General features: G+C 50.7%; 1 protein-coding gene and 1 long non-coding RNA gene across 4 annotated transcripts in view; both read right to left on the bottom strand.

Annotated features, from left to right (window-relative positions):
• Positions 1 to 19,949, bottom strand: part of SIX3 (SIX homeobox 3) — a 101,173-nt gene that overhangs the window by 9,132 nt on the left and 72,092 nt on the right. The window lies entirely within an intron of this gene.
• On the bottom strand, positions 10,982 to 19,458 carry LOC121016348 (uncharacterized). The gene is made up of 3 exons (XR_005784236.1): positions 19,021 to 19,458; positions 15,094 to 15,188; positions 10,982 to 12,093 (listed from the first exon to the last, which is right to left on the bottom strand). It is a non-coding gene; the product is annotated as an uncharacterized LOC121016348 (long non-coding RNA).

Consider the following 19,949-nt stretch of genomic DNA (forward strand, 5'->3'; position numbering starts at 1 on the left):
AGTAACCGGCCTTCTCTGGGCACTGGTTTCCTCAACTTAAAATGGAGACACTTGGATGAAATCACTTGACGTTTCCTCTCACCTCCAAGTGAAGAAATAGAACATGTTATGGGAGCCCGTCACAGAGCTCGGGCCTCTCTCTCAAAAGGCAAAGAGATAAGAGTCCCAGGGCCGTTCTCAGTACAACTAGAGGTACTAAGTTACCTGTCACCAATCCTCCCACTTTCTGTAGCAACAAAATCCACGTGGCTAATCGGTATGTCCAATTCAGGGGACCCTACACGTCCCTTCACGACTGCATGTGTGAGTGCTTGTGCATGTGTGTCTGTGCGTGCATGTATGTGCCTGTGGGGTGTAAATGTCAGGCAAGCGTCCCACTATGCATTGTTTCTGCTCAAGAAAAGACTGCCAAATGGGTAGTTTATCCTGGAAACAGCCCGGAATATCTCACTAGTTCCCCAACTATGTGTTGTGTGGCCTTTTAATTTAGCCCTCATTCCAAATGCATGACACATCCTTTTTGACACCTTAAAGAAATGTTTCTCAGATGGCAGGCAGGGCACAGCAGCTCCAGGCTGCAAAAGGAAAACACACGGCCCTGAAAATTAAAAGTGATTTAGGTCCTCTCCGGAAATGCCTTCCTTCAGGCTACTTGATGTGGTCATTTATTAAGTGACTTAATCAGGAACGTAATGCAATCTCAGAGCGATTAAGGCCCTTTCTGGGCACTCCTGGATCCTCCCAATTATGGGGGGGGGGGTCATGCATTCATAAAAGGACTATCAGAAGAGAATCGTTTCCTAGGGCTAAGGAATGGTTAGCTGCTCAGCTAGAAAAGCCCTGTGTTGCTGAGAAATATAGTTAAATCACTAACTCCGGGGAAACGTCCCTCTGATTGAATTTAAGCAGTTGTTAACATGGTTTCACTTGCCCCACACCTGCCTCGTCACTTGCGACGAGTTAAGGTTAGAGAACCACAGCCCATCAGAGTATAAGGAATTCTCGAAGCTCTCCTTGTCCACGCTTGCCATCACTCCGCCAAGGAAGCACAGAGAATGACAGTGCTTAAGGCCATGTACCTTGTCTTTGCAGATCTGGGACCAGCACCCAGTCTCCCTTCTTGCATGTCAAGTCACGTGGCTACACTAAAGGGGAAAGGGACTCTCAGAGACTCTGTTGGAACGGTGAGGGGACACTGTGGACTCCAAATAACCGGATGTGGCTCTGGAGATGAGGAGGGACAAACGGACTCAATCAATATTCCAGAGGAAGCATCCGAGCAAGTGTAAATGGCTAAATGAATGCTCAGGGGAGGAATATGTTCAAAAATACTTACTGAGGGCCCACTATGTACCCAGAACTATGCTAGAAACCAGAAAAACAGCAGAGAGCACAGCCTCAAGCCTAGTGAGGGAGCTTACACTGGAGGAGGTGAGGAGGTAGGCAGAGAGGATAAGGGAACAAGCAGATGGATGGATGGATGGATGGATGAATGGATAGATGGATGCATGGCTGCCACATTTAGAAAGCTAGGAGACCAATAATGTAGGGGTAAGTTGGGGCCTGGAGTCCAGCCCCTCCCTGCAAGCGTGCAGCCCAACCAGAAACACCTCTCTGGCTCAAAACAACTTCAAGGGTCGCCCAGTCCTCTATAATCAATACCCTATTTCCCATAGCCAGCGCTCCAATACTTGCCTTTCACCTCCGTCCTGGCTGATGTCATCACAGAGCCCCCTCACCACCACTGATGAAAACCCCACCTGCTCCTGGCCTGGAGCAGACACCGCTTCCCAGAATGGCCTCCCCCCTGCCCTCTGCTTCTTGGCCAAATCCCTTCCCCTCTATTTAGCACCTCTGCTCACTCCAGGCCTCTCCTCCTGCCCTACCTGTGCCACGCGCCTGAGCTCTTCTGGGAGGTGTGCTACATCTGGTGAGCTGGCCTTGTCTTCCCCAGCCCCCGGCTAAATTGTCAGGTCACCAAGGGCAGCAGCTGTCTTCCCCCTCAGAGTCCCCACAGAGTGGAGCATGTGGCTGGCCACACAAGAGATGATCAATAAGAGACCTTAGGAATAACACCCGCTCTGGACAATGTAAATGGAAGGAGAGCCCAGGGCAAGTCCCTAGGAAAGTCTGAAACCTGGGCTTTCCTCCTAGAACCTGTTTCACGCAGCCCCCTTGCCTCCACCCCTGCGGTGCTTTCCTGGAGGCTTGTCCTCGAAATCAGAGTTGGGTTGAGGCCTACCATGCTGGGCAGGGTTAGGGGAGGGGCCTCTTGGGCTGTTTTACAACAAGAACTACTCTTCTGAGCTGGCCAGTGACTCAGCATCTTGGATCTCAAATGAAAAAAAGCTGTTTTCATCCTGGCACGCAGGAAGCACAGAGGGTCCAGCTGACTTTGCGAAGCCACCATGCCAGGCCCAGCCCCCAGCCGTGTCAGATCCCGGCACCTGAGGCATGTACTGTTCTGCCAGACTCCTAACCTGTCAGGAATGGGGAAACAGCACCTCCTATTGATGGGCTCAGTCATCCCATTTCATAGATGGAAAAGTTGAGATCTAAACATACCAAAACCTCCTAGGGCTCCCCAGGTTGTTCCTCTTTCCCCCTGATGCCTGGCTGGGGGTTCCTCTGACCAGGTGAAAGATGAAGAGTTAACTCTTATTCAAAACAGCTGCAACTCTGCACTGGAGGAAGAACCCCTAAATACACAGCGATTTCATGGGGGTCCTTAACCAGTTTTCGTTGCCTTTGGCATCTGGTGAATCTGCCTAGGCACCCCTTCTCAGAATAATATTTTCTAATGCAGGGGCGCCTGGGTGGCTCAGTCGGTTAAGCGTCCGACTTCAGCTCAGGTCACGATCTTACGGTCCGTGAGTTCGAGCCCCACGTCGGGCTCTGGGCTGATGGCTCGGAGTCTGGAGCCTGCTTCCGATTCTGTGTCTCCCTCTCTCTCTGCCCCTCCCCCGTTCATGCTCTATCTCTCTCTGTCTCAAAAATAAATAAACGTTAAAAAAAATTAAAAAAATTTTTTTTCTAATGCATAAAATATGATTGCAAAGAAAACAAATTATGTTGAAATAAAGTTACAAGAATAATTTTTTAAGTTTATTTATTTTGAGAGAAAGAGAGAGAACGAGCACGCTCACACCCGAGCACAAGCGGGGGAGGGGCAGAGAGACAGGGAGAGAGAATCCCAAGCAGGCTGTGTGCTGTCAGTACAATACCGAACACGGGGCTCGATCTCACGAACCGTGAGATCACGACCTGAGCCAAGATCAAGAGTCCGAGGCTTCACCGACTGAGCCACCCAGGTGCCCCAAGTTATAAAAATAATTTTTTAAACGGATATAGTAACACATGCACTTCTTGATTAACATGTTAAGTTGTAAGATCTAGCAGCAGGTCTGATTGGTACTGTAATTTCCAAGTAGTGGTGAGCATAAGCATTTCAACGTGTCCGCCTCGACTTTAACGTGATACGAAAATTCCTGTGTTTTCTGCTGGTGGGGAATGCCATAGATACTGCCCAACATTGCTATGGTTAAAGCCTACATTCTTTTTTTTTTTTTAACATTTCATTTATTTTCAAGAGACAGAGGGACACAGTGTGAGGGGGGAGGTGCAGAGAGAGAGGAAGACAGAATCCGAAGCAGGCTCCAGGCTCTGAGCTGTCAGCCCATAGCCCCCGATGTGGGGCTCGAACCCACCAACACGGAGATTGTGACCCGAGCCGAAGTCTGACTCTTAGCCGACTGAGCCACCCAGGCACCCCAAAGCCTACATGCTTAAAAAAGCAACTAGATTCCAGGTAGGGGTTGGTGACGATAAGGATGAAATTTTTTTCCCATCCAAGTTCACGGATAATTTGACTGCTGTCCACTGGACTCCTTAGGCAGCACTGTCACTGAGTGACTGACAACTTAAAGGTGGCCTCATAGGCAAAAGCCTGACGTCCTCCTATCCCAGACTTAGGACCGAGCTCACTTGGAGACACTGAAGAAAGCATGTGCTGAATTGAATCAAATACTTCTCGGCTCACACCGTGGGCGAGGCATGGATAACACACTATGCCCTCATCCCTGTCCAGCTCACTCTTGAAAGTTCGGGGCTTTTCATAGAGGGGCTTTATTTTCATGAATATATATTTGGAAGCAGAGGGAGGTGTTAGATAACAGACCCTGCGCCTGCTAACGGGAGACCTGTGCAGTGGCAGGAAACGTTCAAGAACAGATCATCCTTATGAAAATATCCTCCCTCTGACACCAGCCAGCCTGGGAGACGCGGGAAGGGGCAGTCGGAAATGAATCTCCGTTTGAGAATGAGCCAATTATTTCAGTGAGGCGGTTTCACTCCTGCCCCCGCCATGGCTGAAATAAAACACCGGTGAGGTGTTGTTGCACGGGCTTGTCCTCACATCCCAGCTCAGGTTGCCCCCCAGGGCTGGTCCGGAGGGGGCGGAGGGTCCCGGCTTGGGAGCAGCGCTCGGTCGCACAAGCGCCTATTAGCCCGCCTGGCACCTGGGCAGTCTTCAGGACCCCCTGCCCCGCTTTGCCCCTGCCAAATCGTGCCCGATGTACTCAACATTAACTGAACAGTCATATTGCTCAGAGGAGCAAGACAGGATAGTGGTTACAGGCTCAAACTTTGCCAGCAGACCTCAATTCAACTCCTTCCTCTGCCACTTTAGTCATTCAACCTCTGTGCACCACGGAGTACCCACTTTACCGTCTATAAGACGGGCCTAATAATAGTCTCCACACTGGGGAGTTGTCGGGGAAATCAGTGAGATCCTGATTCTAAAGCCCTTTGCTCAGTAGTAAACATGCAATGAAGGACAGCTGTTATTTACAAATGAACAAAAACCTGTTTTTGAGCTCCTGCTGGAGCAAGGCACCTGTGGGATTCTGGGCCATTTCCATGTTCAAGGATGGGCAAGGGTTGGAAGGGAGAAATTACTCAACTGGTTAATTATTTAAAGTGTATTTGCTTATTTTGAGAGAGAGAGTGGGAGAGGGGCAGAGGGAGAGAGAGAGAATTCCAAGCGGACTCTGCACCGTCAGCACAGACCCTACATGGGGTTTGAACTCAAGAACCGCGAGAAAGGCTCAGTCCGTGACCCCAGAAGGGTGCTAGAAACTCCAGGGAAGCACCAGGCCTCCAGCGTTTGGCCGTGCCCCAGCTGCCTTCCAGCTGCCCACACCACAGACCCAGGGGTGGGGGGTGCAGGGCTGGGGGCTGGCGTTTGTGAGTTTCTGCAGTAGAATGCCATACAGATGAGCATTTTATTGGGAAGAGGACTTTCCTCACCATTTCCAATGGGATCTCAGAGCCCTGTAGGTAGGAATCACTGCTCTTCAGATTAGCAGGGTTTTCAGACTACTCTGCAAATACCAGTCCCTTGTCTGCAATAAGACTGTATTTGCCACCCGTGGCTGTCACCAGAGGGGGCCGGAATCAATGGGCATTGGTGGATTCTGAATATTCCTACATATTTTGGCTTTTCCCAGAAATCTCACTGTCTCACCTGGGGGAGCTGGAGGGAGAGATGCTGAACACAAAGCCTCGGAGGCCTTCCCAAGCACAGCTAAGGCAGGTAAGGAAGGCTCAGCCAGACTTCATTCTGTCTCGCTGATGTCTTGCCCTCTATCCTAATTCTCCCTGTTGTACAAACCCCACATCAAGACCACCTTTTCAAAGGAGGCTTCCTTGCCCCCCAGACACACAATATTTCCTCCCTCTCAACCTATGTGCCCCGTTTTGTTTTGTTTTCTATAGCTTCACACAGCTTGGTTCTGTTGCCCAACTAGCCCATTAACTCCTAGATGACAGAATGGTGTCCTCCTCTCTTCTTCCCCCAACAGAGCCTGGCACAGAGTCAGACATAGGGTAGAAGTGCCTTAAATACACCTTAGACTGATACTTTGGGAAAATAAGTGTATTTGTTTCATTGACCAGAATGGGATGAGATCGAATTGAGTTGAATTGCTGGTGGGCATCGTCAGTATTGTCAATGTCTCAGATTAAATACGAGCTGGAAAAAAAATCTAGTAGAAACTACAGATTCCTTAAGAACAGCCCTATCCCCAGCCACATCCCAAATAGCCACAAAATCTGTAACACGTTGAGCATCCAAATTTTCCCAATGAGGAGCACACCTGTTATTCAGAAGGAGAAAAGCTCAGTAATTGAATGTATTTACATTTTCTTAGTTTTAGCTTCTACCCCTTACCAGATGAGTCTCCTTCCCCCAAACCCCCAAAGTTATGACTAAACTCGTGGGGAGAACAGGCTTGGGATGACCCAGAGGTATATTCACCAACCCATTGAGGGTGAAATGGCCCCCATGACTTCAGGAGTAATTTTCTCATGTGAGTACAAATGTGTGTATTCATCATTCCCTATGAATATAAGTACACAGGTCTTTGTGTGTATCCTCATGTGTATGTGTGGGGACAGGTATTTGCCTATATATACATTTATTTATATGTGTGTGTGTGTATACATTCCTGTTTGTTTCAGTGTGTGTGTGTGTGTGTGTGTGTGCGTGTGTGTGTCTCCACATACCCTTGGAACAAGACCTTAAATTAAAGTCTTTCTAAGACTCCAAAATGGATCACTCAATAATCTTGTGGGCTTAATTTAAGACTTCCCCATGAGGAAATCTCATTTTATGATATGCTCATGGATTTCACGGTCTGAATCTGTTCTTCATCTGTGCTAGTCTCTTCATGGTGCCTTTTCCCCGGGTCTGCCCTCATCCCGGCTCTGGCTCCAGCCCTCCTCCTCTTTGCGACAGTCTCAGCTTAAGACAAGGAACCCTTACCCACCCGTATCACACTTTGCATCCATGTTAGACTATTTTTGTTCACTCTTCAGTGCTAACTTATTGCTGAAAACGATATATTTTTATTGTATGCCCTATGTAGTGAGTGCACGTCCTTTGAGGAGGAATGTGTTTGCTGGTAGTGCAATCTGCTGAGAATCAAGTGTCCTCATAGGCCTCTGTAAGTATTTATCAAATGCCAGAAGTATGAGGGAAGAGGAGGCTTGAGTCTCACAGCCATAGGTGGAGACGATTGTGTTCATAGCTCATCGCAGACCCACTCAGAGAAGAACCTGAACTTCCGGGGTCAATGCTGGATCAATGTGCCCGGTATGGGTGGGAATATATACTCAATAGTATGTGATTTCTTCCCTGGATGTGTACATATGTCTGTGTGTGGGGCGCGGGGTATGTGTGCGATGGGCAACACCCCATGATGTCTGGGTTTTCAAATACTCCCAGGGTCTGGATATTGACTTTGGCCAACATGGATTAAATGTGGAGCAAATTCAGCTTATGGACTCTAAAATAGTGAGTCCTATGTGGTCAGAAGCTCAAAAGAGCACTTTCAAAAACCCAGATCATGCCGGCTCCCGTGGGGGATCCAGCATTTATTTCCAGCCACCTGCTGGGACAGGGTGAAGGGTCTTTGGGATGCTGTACATGATAGGCTAGATATTAAAAAGGGAGGGGTGTGGCAGAAGTGGAGGAGAGGATGACTCAGAAAGATTCGTTTGCAACTATAGCCCTTACGTCCATTTTGCAAGCTCCTCTTAGGCAGCATTAATTCTGGCTGAACAACCTTGTAACAACACTGAGAGTTTACCAAATGGTTCATGGATAGAGTTACATTTAGCCTTCACAATAACCTCATGAGGCAGCTGTTCATATGAACCCATTTGCAGAAGAAGAATGAAATATTGTCCTAATTTAGGCAGTCCCAAGGAAGCCTTGAGCCACCATGGCATGGACCAGGGAAAGGAATGCAGCTCCCTTAAGGGTGGGGAATTGTCCCAGCTGGGTTGTGGCCCAAGGTGGACAGCATGTAGGCAATGTCTGAGGTACAGTGGGGACTGGGGCACTTAGGGTGGATTCCCCACGAGTATGTGAGCCGAGGAGCTCTAGTCTAGGGGGTGGCAGGAATTGGGGAAAGTACTATCCAAAGCCAGATAGAGGGCAGCTCAGAGTCCCAGAGGCTAAGATCTATCAGAGTTACTCCAGCCAGTGGCTGTGGATGTGGGCACAGTGTCTGCCTGCCCCCCTTAAGGTGAGAACGCAGATATTAAGGGCCAAGGCAGGGAGGCTGGGGTTTAGGACAGGTATTCAGATCCAAGAGAAAATTGGATTGCTAAGAGGAAAGCCAAATGATCAATTATCAATTGCTGTGTAGCAGTCACTCCAAAACTTAGTGGCTTAAAACAACAGCAATCATTTATTTTACTCATGAATCTGCAACTGGGACAGGGCTTGGCAGGGATGGCTCATCTCTGCTCCTTGTGTATCATCCGGGACAATTTGACTAGAGTTGGAAGATCCACTTTCAAGATGGCGCACTGGCATGTTGGCAAATGAGTGCTGGTTGCTGCTTGGAGCTTAGCCAGGTCTGGGGCAGGGCAGTGGGGGAGGACTCAGCTCTTTTCCACGGGGGCCTCTCAACAGGGCTTCCTTACAGCTTGGTGGCTTGTTCCAAGAGCTAGTGTCCCAAGATAATAGGGCAAAAGCTGTATTGCCTTTCCCGACCTGGCCTCAGAAGTCATATGACGTCATTTCTGCCATTATTACAAGCCTATTACAGATTTAAGGGGAATAAACATAGACCATCACCCTCTTCATACACACACAAACACACACACGCACACACACACACACGCACACACACACACACACACACACCCCTCAACAAGAAGATTATCAAGACACAGTAAAAGAAGGGTACATGGGATTGAGATATTGCTGTCGCATTCTTTAGAAAATCAAATCTGCCACACAAAGGTAAATTACTCATACTACTGCCATCATCCCTTTTCAACAAGTATTTTTTTGAGAACTTACCATCTGCTAACCGAACCAGAGGACCCAGTCCCTGCTTTCAAGGAGCTCACAGACTGATAGGTAAGATATAAAGGGGTTATCAAGAAAGCAGGGATAGAAGGAACATACTTCAACATCACAAAGGCCATATATGAAAGACCCACAGCTAATATCATCCTCAATGAGGAAAAACAGTTTTTCTCCTAAGGTCAGGAACACTACAGAGATATCCACTGTCACCTCTGTTGTTCAACATAGTACTAGGAGTCCTAGTCTCAGCAATCAGACAACAAAAAGAAATAAAATCCATACAAATTGGCAAGGAAAAAGTCAAACTTTCACTGTTCGCCGATGACACGATACTCTACGTGGAAAACCAAAAAAAAAAAAAAACTCCACCAAAAAATTGCTAGAACTGAAATATGAATTCAGCAGAGTCGCAAGATATAAAATCAACATGCAGAAATCTGTTGCATTTCAATACACCAATAATGAAGCACAGAAAAAGAAATCAAGGAATCGATACCATTTACAATTGCACCAAAAACCATGAGATACCCAGGAATAAACCTAACCAAAAAGGTAAAAGATCTCTATGTTGAAAACTATAGATTGCTAATGAAAGAAATTGAAGAAGACACAAAGAAATGGAAGAATATTCCATGCTTATGGATTGGAAGAACAAATATTGTTAAAATGTCGACACTACCCAAAGTAATCTACAGATTCAGTGCAATCCCTACCAAAATAGCACCAGCATTCTTCACAGAGCTAGAACAAACAATTCTAAAATTTGTATGGAACCAGAAAAGACTCCAACTAGCCAGGGTAATACTGAAAAAGAAAACCAAAGCTCGAGGTTTCACAATTCTGGACTTCAAACTGTATTAGAAAGCTGTAATCATCAGGCAGCATGGTACTGGCACAAAAACAGACACATAGATCAATGCAACAGTATAGAGAACCCACAAATGGACCCACAAATGTATGGCCAACTAATCTTTGACAAAGCTGGAAAAAACATCCAACGGAAAAAAAGACAGCCTCTTCAGCAAATGGTATTGAGAAAACTGGACAGAGACATGCAGAAGAATGAATCTGGACTACTTTCTTACACCATACACACACACACACACACACACACACACAAAATCAAAATGGATGGAAGACCTAAATGTGAGACAGGAAACCATCAAAATCCTAGAGGAAAACACAGGCAGCAACCTCTTTGACCTCAGCCACAGCAACTTCTTACTAGACATGTCTCCAGAGGCAAGGGACACAAAAGCAAAAATGAACTATTGGGACCTCATCAAGATAAAAAGCTTCTGTACAGTGAAGGAAACAATCAGCAAAACTAAAAGGCAACTAATGGGATGGGAGAAGATATTTACAAACGACCTATCTTTTACATGGCTAGTATCCAAAATCTATAAAAAACTTCTCAGACTCAACACCTCAAAAACAAATAATCCAGTGAAGAAATGGGCAAAAGACATGAATAGCCACTTTTCCAAAGAAGACATCCAGATGGCCAACCGACACATGAAAAAATGCCCAACATCCCTCATCATCAGGGAGATACAAATCAAAACCACAATGAGATACCACCTCACACCTGTCAGAATGGCTAACATTAACAACTCAGGCAACAACAGATTTTGGAGAGGATGCAGAGAGAGAGGATCCCTTTTGCAATGCTGGTGGGAATGCAAACTGGTGAGCCACTCTGGAAAACAGTATGGAGGTTCCTCAAAAAATTAAAAGTAGAACTACCCTACGACCCACAATTGCACTACTAGGTATTTATCCAAGGGATACAGGTATGCTGTTTCGAAGGGACGTAGACACCCCAATGTTTATAGCAGCACTATCAACAATAGCCAAAGTACGAAAAGATCCCAAATATCCATTGACTGATGAACGGATTAAGAAGATGCGTTATGTATATACAATGGAATACCACCCGGTGACGAAAAAGAATAAAATCTTGCCATTTGTGACCACGTGGATGAAACTAGAGTGTATTAGGCTAAGTGAAATAAGTCAGTCAGAGAAAGACAAATACCATATAATTTCTCTCATGTGGAATTTAAGAAACAAAACAGATGAACATAGGGGAAGGGAAGGAAAAATAAAATAAGATAAAAACAGAGAGGGAGGCAAACCATAAGAAACTCTTCAATATAGGGGACAAACTGAGGGTTGCTGGAGGGGTGGTGGGTGCGTGGGGGCATGAGCTAAACGGGGGATGGGCATTAAGGAAGGCACTTGTTGGGATGAGCACTGGGTGTTATATGTAAGTGAGGAATCACTGGATTCTACTCCTAAAGCCAATACTACACTGTATGTTAACTAACTTGAATCCAAATAAAAATTAAAAAAAAAAAAAAAAAGAAATCAAGGGGTTATGGTACCATGAGAAGGTGTAATGGTGGGAATGAGTATAGGAAGGTGACGTGGGGACTGGAACAGGGCCGCAGCCCCAACCTGGGGGAGGAAGAGTGTCAGGAAAGTTTTCCAGAGAAAGTAACATCTCATCTGAGTCCTGAAAAATAAGGGGTTTGGGAATGAGGGAGAGGTTTCCAGGGAGAGGCAACAGCACATACAAAGATCCGCAGGAGGGAAAGATACCCCTCAGCTTTGCTGCAGTGACAAACAACCCCCAAATCTCAGAGGTTTACAGCCACGCACATTATTTCTCGCTCATGTTAAATGCAGGCTGCAGGCCAGCTGTGACTGTGCTTTGAGCTGGGGCTCCGCTCCATCTTCTCTTTCATCCTGTAACACAAGCTGGTGTGACACCTGTCTGGGGGTATGAGAGCAAAAGAAGAAAGAGTCCTGGTGGCAACGTACAATGTCTCTAAAAGCTTCTGTTCATCCACTCGCATTTATTAGTCGACACTGTCATGTGGCCAAGTCCAGGGCCAACGAGGCAGGGATGTAGGTTCTCCCATAAAGGAATAAGTAGGTGGTGATAGATATGTATGACCGGAGTGGAAGAGCCCATGGAGATCACTCAGGATGGCTGAAGCCTTGAGGAAGCGATGGGCATCTGGATATATGCGCAAAGTCCGATGACAAAGGACCTCAGAAACCATGCTAAAGCGTCTAAATTTCATCCTGAGGTTAACAGGTGCCATTAGAGGAATGTAAACACGGAGTGGCACAATCATATCTGTGCTCTAAATTGGTGGCTCTGGCTGATTCTTGATAGAAGGGTTAGAAAAGGCATCACACTGGGGAGTGGGGAGAAAGGAAACAATATTTGTTTAGTGCCTTTTATGTGCCGGGCACCAAACCTCCACATTCCATAGAAGACTAGAATAGTAGCCCACCCGTCACCTCATTCTTCCATGTCTGGACGCACAGTCTCTGCAGATCAGGCACTGGGCCATACAGTCCCTCCCCGCCCTCCCCCACGCAACATCACCGACTGGAGTGGGAATCACCTGACCAAAGATGAGCCTAAGATTCTCCACCCCCCCTCCCTACCCCTGTCTTCCTCTTCCTCTCCTCCTGTCCTTTCCCTCTCCCTCCCTCTATCCCCTGAATTCTGAACGGGTTGGGGGGGGGGGGCAGAGATTTCAGAGTGCCTCCCGAGTGGCTGAACGAGGGACTCAATGAAAAACCAGGGAAGTATTAAAAGGAGTAGCAACAGGGAAAGCTTCTCTTCAGAGAGAAAACAAGCATGCTCAGATGGGAGCGGAGGAGAGATGACTCTGCCATCGGGAGGGAGGAAAAGCCTTGATTTCTAACTACTGCCCAGTTTCTGGTTCCATCCCTGTTAAGGACAATGGGGTTCCCTGCCCTTGAATCCATGTGCTACCCCTGAATCCTTAAGTTTATTCTTTTGTTTATTCTATTAGTCCGAGTGGATTTCTGTGATTTGCACCTCAAAGTACCTTGACTAAGATATTTTAATTCTCTGAGTCCCCCTAAGTTCACCCCAGGCATAATGGGGCCATGAATCCATCCAGACTTTACCAGCTTGGGACCACGGCTGCTGTACGGCCTGCCCTGGTCGCAGTGGGCTCCTGCCCGGCAGGGGCTCACATAGACCGAAGGTCACGAGCCCCAGGGCCCGGTGGTTGAAACCTCAGGAGGGCAGAGATGGCTTTTCCTAGAACCTAGAGCCATCTTCCTGACACCTGCAATGAACTCTCAACCACTGGGAGCTGGAAGTGCCCAGGGAGCGGAACTTGGAGTGGAAAGGACTGGGGGTAGGTGGGGAGAGCTTACTGGTAAAGCTGCCTCAGTGAAGTGGGTCAAAGCCAAACGGCGGGAGGAAAGAACTCAGGTTTTCCATAGCTGCTGGACTTGTACTTAACCTCTCAGAGCCTCAGGGTCACCACCTGTAAAATGGAGCTGTAGGTGGGCCTCGTGCATGGAAGAATCATGAGATTATGTGAGATATCACGGTGCCCGGCATATAATAGCCATTCAGCAAATTCTTCCTATTATTATTATCCTATTATCTTGCTATTACAGAGGCACTAAGGGCAGTAAGGCTTATGGTTTATAGTATGGGTTTTGGCATCAAGGACTGAAACTTCAGAGGCTTTTTTTTACCAACTGCATGGCTGCATTGGTCGAGTTGCTTAACCTCTGAGCCTGTCTCCTCCTCTGTAAATGCTGATAATACCCATTTTATAGGGTTATTGGGAACCAGAGGTTGCATTACCTTTATCCCTAATCCCAAATGCAACTGTATTCAATTCAACAAGAATTTGTTGAATGCTTATTGTGTGCCAAGCACCGGGTCATTATTCTCATTTTACAAATGAGCAAAATAGGCTCCAAGACTGAGTAATTTACTGAGGTGGTGGGTCTGGATCAAGGGCTCAGGCCTGTCTGATGACAAAGGCCGTGCCCACTGCCCTACTCACCCTACTTTCCCCAAATGTAAGCATTTACTAACAGCGCGGCAACTGCCAAAGGGCCCACCACACCTGTCATCACAAACCCGAATGCCGCAGTGCTACCAGAGGACATCTATTTGAGGCTGACATTGACCTGGTCCCTCTGCAGCAGCCTCGTGCACAGGTTGTGTCCTAAGCTATGTGCCCTCCCCAGCAGGGCTGTATCTTGTTTCTACCTACTTTAGTAGAGCATTTGCACAGCACTGTGCATAAATTAATTAGCACACATGCTTCTATAAGAAACAGCCCCTGGATTTTAGCCTTAATTCACAGAGACAACAAAATAAAGTATTGGATTTCCAAGTTAAGAACAATCTGACTTTTTTCAGGTTCCCTTTCAAGAAATGCAGAACTTGATGGAAAACCCTGTGTGACTGCTTTCAATGGCTGGGTGAGAGTGCCCTCTTGCTCAGGTGCTACCCAAATCAGGAGAGCCAAGAGCAGGCACCAGCCAGGGGGAGGGGCTATCACTGATGAGCGGGACTGATGCATTGTAATTAATGCTAATAAAAATAGATACTGCAGGAGAGAGTAGTGCCAAGCCAGGAATCCCTACTCCCGGATAGAATTTCTCACAGGTAATGGAAAGAAGAAGAAGGAAAAAAAAAAAAAAAAAGTAACTTCTTATAGGAAACCTGATCTACACGTTGCCTACAGAGGATTTTTGTAAAGTAACTAAGGAAATGCAACTAAAGACAGCAGCCCCAGAAAAATTAGACTAACTCTGCGTTGAAAACTTTCTTTCCTGCAACCCAAGGGAACCTGGTAACGCCATAGGCAGTCAGATACACTCAGAATTTCTAAGAGCAGCGCGTTCAGTCTGCAGCTTCTATGCAGCCCTTAAGGGGACTCCAACACCCAGTGCTTCTGGTTGGAGGAAGCCGACACAACGCTGAGACTTCCCCTACGAAGAAAAGGAGAGCTAGGAGGGAAGAACGGGAGAGAGGGGGAGGAAAGGGGCCATTTTCCTATTGGCCTGGTACTTCGCAGTTGCTGCTGTCAGTCAAATCCCACTGGTCATTCTGCCGTCCATTCAAACATTCCCCCGGCGCCCACGGTGTGCAAGGCAGATCCAGATTCTCCGGGAGGGGGCGACGGGATAAGAGGGTGAAACGCTGGTGTCTGTGCCCCAAGGATGGTGTGATCAGACCATGGCAACCTAGTGCGCCTCCGAGGGAGCGCGCCCCACTTCTAGTGGCCTCTCTGGCAGCGCAAACGTCCGGTTAGTGCTGGGGGAAGTGGGTAGGGAGGAACCAGCGGGCCTTCCCGGCGCCCTCTGGCTGGTCCGCTAGAGGCCTGGGGGGAACTGCGACTCACCCAACGACCTGGACTCTGAGACCTGCCGCTTGGGGGCGCTCGCGGGCAGACCCTGCCGAAGGCACGTTTAGGGACGAAAAGGACCTCTGAGGCTCCTACGAAAAGAAAAATACCAAAAAGAAAAACCGGGCGGCGGATTCAGGCGGCTTCCTGAACCCAAAGCCGAGAGTCTGGCCGCCTCCCCCGGATGCCCGGCCCGCAGTGCCCGCGCCCCAACCTCTCCCCAGGCAAAGGGGCCCGGCGTCCCCTGCCAGCCCGGGAGGGAGCGTGGCGCGAGCAGGAAGGGACCCCAGCACTGAGCCGTGACCGCGGGCGGGGACAGAAGGCCGCGCGAGCCAGGCCGGGCGTCGTCGGACCGCGGGCAGCGCCCCTGGCGTGGGTACCCGCCTCGGGTCCCGCTTGGTCCCCGCTCGGTCCCGGCACCTCTTCGGGCCGAGTCACCGGTTTACCGACCTCCAAACCGGCCCCGAGCCCTAGTTCTCGCTCTTTTCGTTTGAACAAGAGCCCCTGTGAGCCTGTGCGACCTCCAACCCGTTGTCTCCGGAGGGCCCTCTAGACTGCCCCGTGGGTCCTGAGCAAAAGCCCCAGAGAAGGACGGTGCTACTCCGGCCTTTGGGGGCCTGTGACCGTGCAGGCATGTGCGGCGCCGGCGACGCCCGGAGTCGCGTCGTTACGGGAGGGCTGCGGCCGGGAGCCCAGTGCCCGAAACCTTGCCCGGGGCTGGGGGCGCCGTGGGGGCCACTTTGTGAAATGGAGATTCACGTGAGCGGAATGCCTGCGCCTTGACTGCCCCCAAACGCTGGGCAACACAGACCGCCATGGGGTGCTGGGTTTTGCCAATACCCCCTCGGGTCCGCGAGGCAGCCACGCAGCCTGAGGGGGCGAAGGGCCCGGCGGCTGCGGCGGCGGGGAGGCGCCCGGAGTCTCAGCGCACACCAGCCCTGCTCCGCTAGCCCGCTTTCAACGAAACTGGCCTCCGAGGCCCGAGCCGGAGGCCGGGTCTCTCAGCGACTTTGCTGCGGGAACAGCGGGCTCTGGGATTGCGGACGCCCGCTACAGTCCCCCAGCCACCCCGAGGCGGCGACGCCCCAGAACCCAACGCGGTGCGAGCTGCGGGGAGGGCCTGAGGCGGCAGGGCCAGGGCCAAACTCTGCCCAGGGGATTCCTGCAGCCTTTAAAGCCTGGGAAAAAATAAATAAATAAAGATTTAAAAAAAAAAAAAAAGCTTCTGGTCTTCTGGTTTGGCATAGAGCCCCCCCCCCCCGCACCGTCCCCTCCTCTGCTGGTGGAAATAGCCTACAAGCAGCTGCTCCTTAGATCACCCTCTTCTTTCCAAACTGGCCTCAACCCAAAGTGAGAGAAGCCCTTTGGGGGCTGGTGCGGCTGCTTTCTCCCTTTCCCAAAAGTTCTGCTAGTGGGTAATGTACTGGCCCTGGGCTGGGTCATCTGTGGGGGCCCGAGGGCTTTGTGCTGGGGAGCTTCCAGCCCAACTCCAGACATAAAGGCCCCAGACTGTCCCTGACCAAGAGTCAGGGGCAAAGGCATTCTGTCAGAGTGAGCTCATTGGAGCACACCCATCCACCTGTGCTGCTGCCTTCCAGAAAGTCCCATCCCAGGGGACTGCCAGCACACTTTGGAGGTCAAAGGAGACATTTCAGTGAGTCCCAAATTTCCACATGTCTGCTAAAGTTTTCTCCTTCCCAGCCATGGAGCTTCTCCTATTTGTGCTTGAAGAGATGGCAAATGCAGGCCTCCCCAGCCTGCCTCAGGGAAAGAAAGAATATGGGAGTGGGTAGATTGGGATAGGTTAGACCCAAGGCTTCTCCAGCAGCTGCTTTGAGCACTGGCACCGGGGGCTAGGATTGCCTTAAGGTCAGGCTGGCAAATCCTCCCCCAGTCAGCTCCCCCGTGCTCTGTCCTGTGGCAAAGCCTTCCAGGGAGGGGGCTGGACAAGAAGGGGCTTCAGATTGTGAAGAGAGCCCAGCTAAGCTTGGAACCCTTTTAGGGCAGGCCCTCGGCTGTCCCTGCCGGCAAGAGGTTGTAGCTCAGACCTGTGAGAACTGGGTTTCTGCAAACATGGGAGGAAGGGGAGAGTTGGTGGCATGGACACACACCCATACATTGGGTGATGGTGTTCCAGGTTTTCTGTGCTTGCTCTGTGATGGCTTTTCACATGGCACCCATGATATTATCCAGGTCAGCATCTGTTCTCTTGGCAGGGGTGACTCTTGGGTTTGGCAGCCAGGGGCCCCAAAGAGGGCAAAGCTGGAAAGAACAGTGAGTCTGAAGTTCCAGAAAATCTGCCTTAGCTGAACACGGCAGGACCCAGTCCTGGAGAAAGTTCAGTCTTGAAGCACCAAGAGTCCAGGGAGGGGGACATTCATAGTGGAAGCTGCGGCTGAGGATGCTAAGGTTACCCGCTTTTTCAAAGTTAGGATTCTCAGACCCGCCCCCAGCTCAGAATCAGCGGGGATGTGAAAGATCACGCAAGCCCCATCTAAGAGTGGGAGAAGGTGAGGTAGAGCAGACCATAAGCTGGTCCGAAGCCTTACACCAGGAACTTACTGTCCAGTCCCACTCACTGGCCCCAGACCATGGTGCTCCCCCACAGCCCCAGCCTGTCCTTGCCAAGAGGTAGGATGGCCATGGCGAGAGCTGGGACCAGCCTGCTGTCATTAACCTTGTGGCTGAAGATGAGGTCTTAGAAAGAGTAGGTTGCCCATTCTTGGGGGTCAGCAAGGTAGACTCTGAACGTTAGTGAGGCCAGGGGTAAATATTTCCCCCATGTCTCCCAGAGTCCTCTAAGACCGACTCTTGCATGAACCTTGTGTGGCAGCACGCAGGACTCTGCATAGGGTGGCCTGGATGCAGCAGGCCCCCTCCCAGACAACAGACACGGCTTCTGAAGATGCCACCTGGATTTCTGCAGGGAACTGTCCCTGGCACTGGCTTGGAACCTACTTTGACAGCCCCGGTCTCAACACACACAGGAGGAGGCGGGAGAGGCCTCCAAAAACAGGACTTAGGGCGAGTCCCCCCAGGGTTCCACTTTTTCATGTCTGCAACTCCCCCGGAAGATTTCTAGAATACTAGAGCAGGAGGAAACTTTTGGAAATCTTGCTAAGGAAATGAACACTTACAGAAATAAACACAAGCTTTTCTCATAGACACCAAGCAAAGCAAAAAACTTGAACCCAGGGTTCTACCGTCTCCCATCCGGTGCTCCTAACACAAACTGCAGAGAAAATGTAAAAGGGTGGGAAGGAAAAGCGATGTGGCCTAGACACCAGTTCCACAGTTCCAAGCTGAGGGCAGAGCCCAGGCTCGGTACTGGCTTGGGTCCTGGAACTGGGAGCAGGGTTGACTCCAGCCTCCAACAGCTCAGAGCAAAGAAGGGAAACGGAAGTGGAAAGGACCAGTCCGGGAAGAAGCTAAGCCCCGGGCTTTTTCAAAACCGTAGGAACAGCAGTAACACCGCCCCCCTTCTACCCCCAGATCCTCCATCTACTCCCCCTGCCCTCCTCCCAGAGAACCAGCACCACGTGTTCCCACACGCGCCCTTGCAAAGACGCACACACACAAAAAAACAGGATCCCCCTTTTATCACCCTTATTCCGGAGCTCAGTGATCTTGTTCCCAGGCTGGAAGTGCCCGGAGCCGAGTCTGAGCTCAGAGGCCGGAGAAGGGGTGGGTCTTACTCCCACTCCGTCTTCCCCGACCACCCACGGGGTTAGCGCCACCCTCGGCCTAGACTCCTTGCCCTCGCCTCCCCGTGGGCCGACTGCCCGAGCTGCAGATAGGGGTCAATTTCCGTAGAGGCCCCATGATAGTGCCTGGCGCTTCCCGTGGGGCCGTGGGACCCGTGGGGTTAAGTGTGAGTCCCCGCCTGGCGAAGAGCAGAGAGCGCCGAGCTGGGGCGGTACCGACCTCGGGGCAGCCGGCCGGGTTAGGAGAGAGAGTGGGAAGGCGGGATCCTCCAAGAAGTTGATTCTCAGGCGTCCGCCTGCGGCCACTGCCAAATCTTCTCCACTTCTGTCTCCTACTCCCTCCCCCTTTCCCTCGAAGACCGCCCAGGTCCGGAGTTCCTAGGATGGGGGCGGGGCGCTGTCCGCAGGAAAAGCCAAATCTTTGAGAGGCGCCCAAGCACGTCCAAACTCTCCCATCCTACTGGCCCGATCCTGGGCAGAATCTATCCCCAACACTGCGGCCCCGGGAGGACGCTGAAGACCCGGAGTGGGGGTAGGGTAGCCGGTAGGGCCTCGTGAAAGCTGCTCAAAATTTCTTCCCCCTCGAGGTACCCTCCACCCCCTTCCTCCCCTTCCTCCCGGCACCCTCTTAAACAGTCCCCCGCCTTCTGCTCTCCCCTCTTCCCTCCCCGCCCGGTCCCTCCCCTTTTCCTCGCAGCCCGTCCCCCCCCCCCCCCCCCCCCCCCCCCCGCGTCGGTCCCCTCCCTAGCTCTTTGGGCGTCCGCCCCGTCAATCACCACCGCCGCCGGCCTCTGCCCGGTCCTCTCCGCCTCCCAGGTTCTTGGAGCGCCTCCCGATCCCGTCTCGGGCCGCCCTCCGCTTTGCGCGGAGCCGGGCGATCTGTCAGCGGAGCCGGTCGGGGGGAGCCGCCCGACCCGCCGGGGCTCGGGTTACCAGTGACTGACAGCGTCTCCATGGCGAATAATTTGACTCCGACTATTGTCTGGCGCGGGCAGGCCCCGGGTCAGATAACCAGACCAATCAGGGCGCGGGCCGCCGCGCCTCATGCCCGCTTAGAATAATATTATTAAAAAAGCAGCGAGCGAGCTAGACGGGAGGGAGAGCGAGCGAGAAACGAGCGAGGGAGCGGCGGGCGGGCGCGGAGCATGC

This window comes from Herpailurus yagouaroundi, unplaced genomic scaffold, assembly GCF_014898765.1.
Source record: "Herpailurus yagouaroundi ecotype Mexico unplaced genomic scaffold, PumYag 210, whole genome shotgun sequence".
Lineage (NCBI taxonomy): Eukaryota > Metazoa > Chordata > Mammalia > Carnivora > Felidae > Herpailurus > Herpailurus yagouaroundi.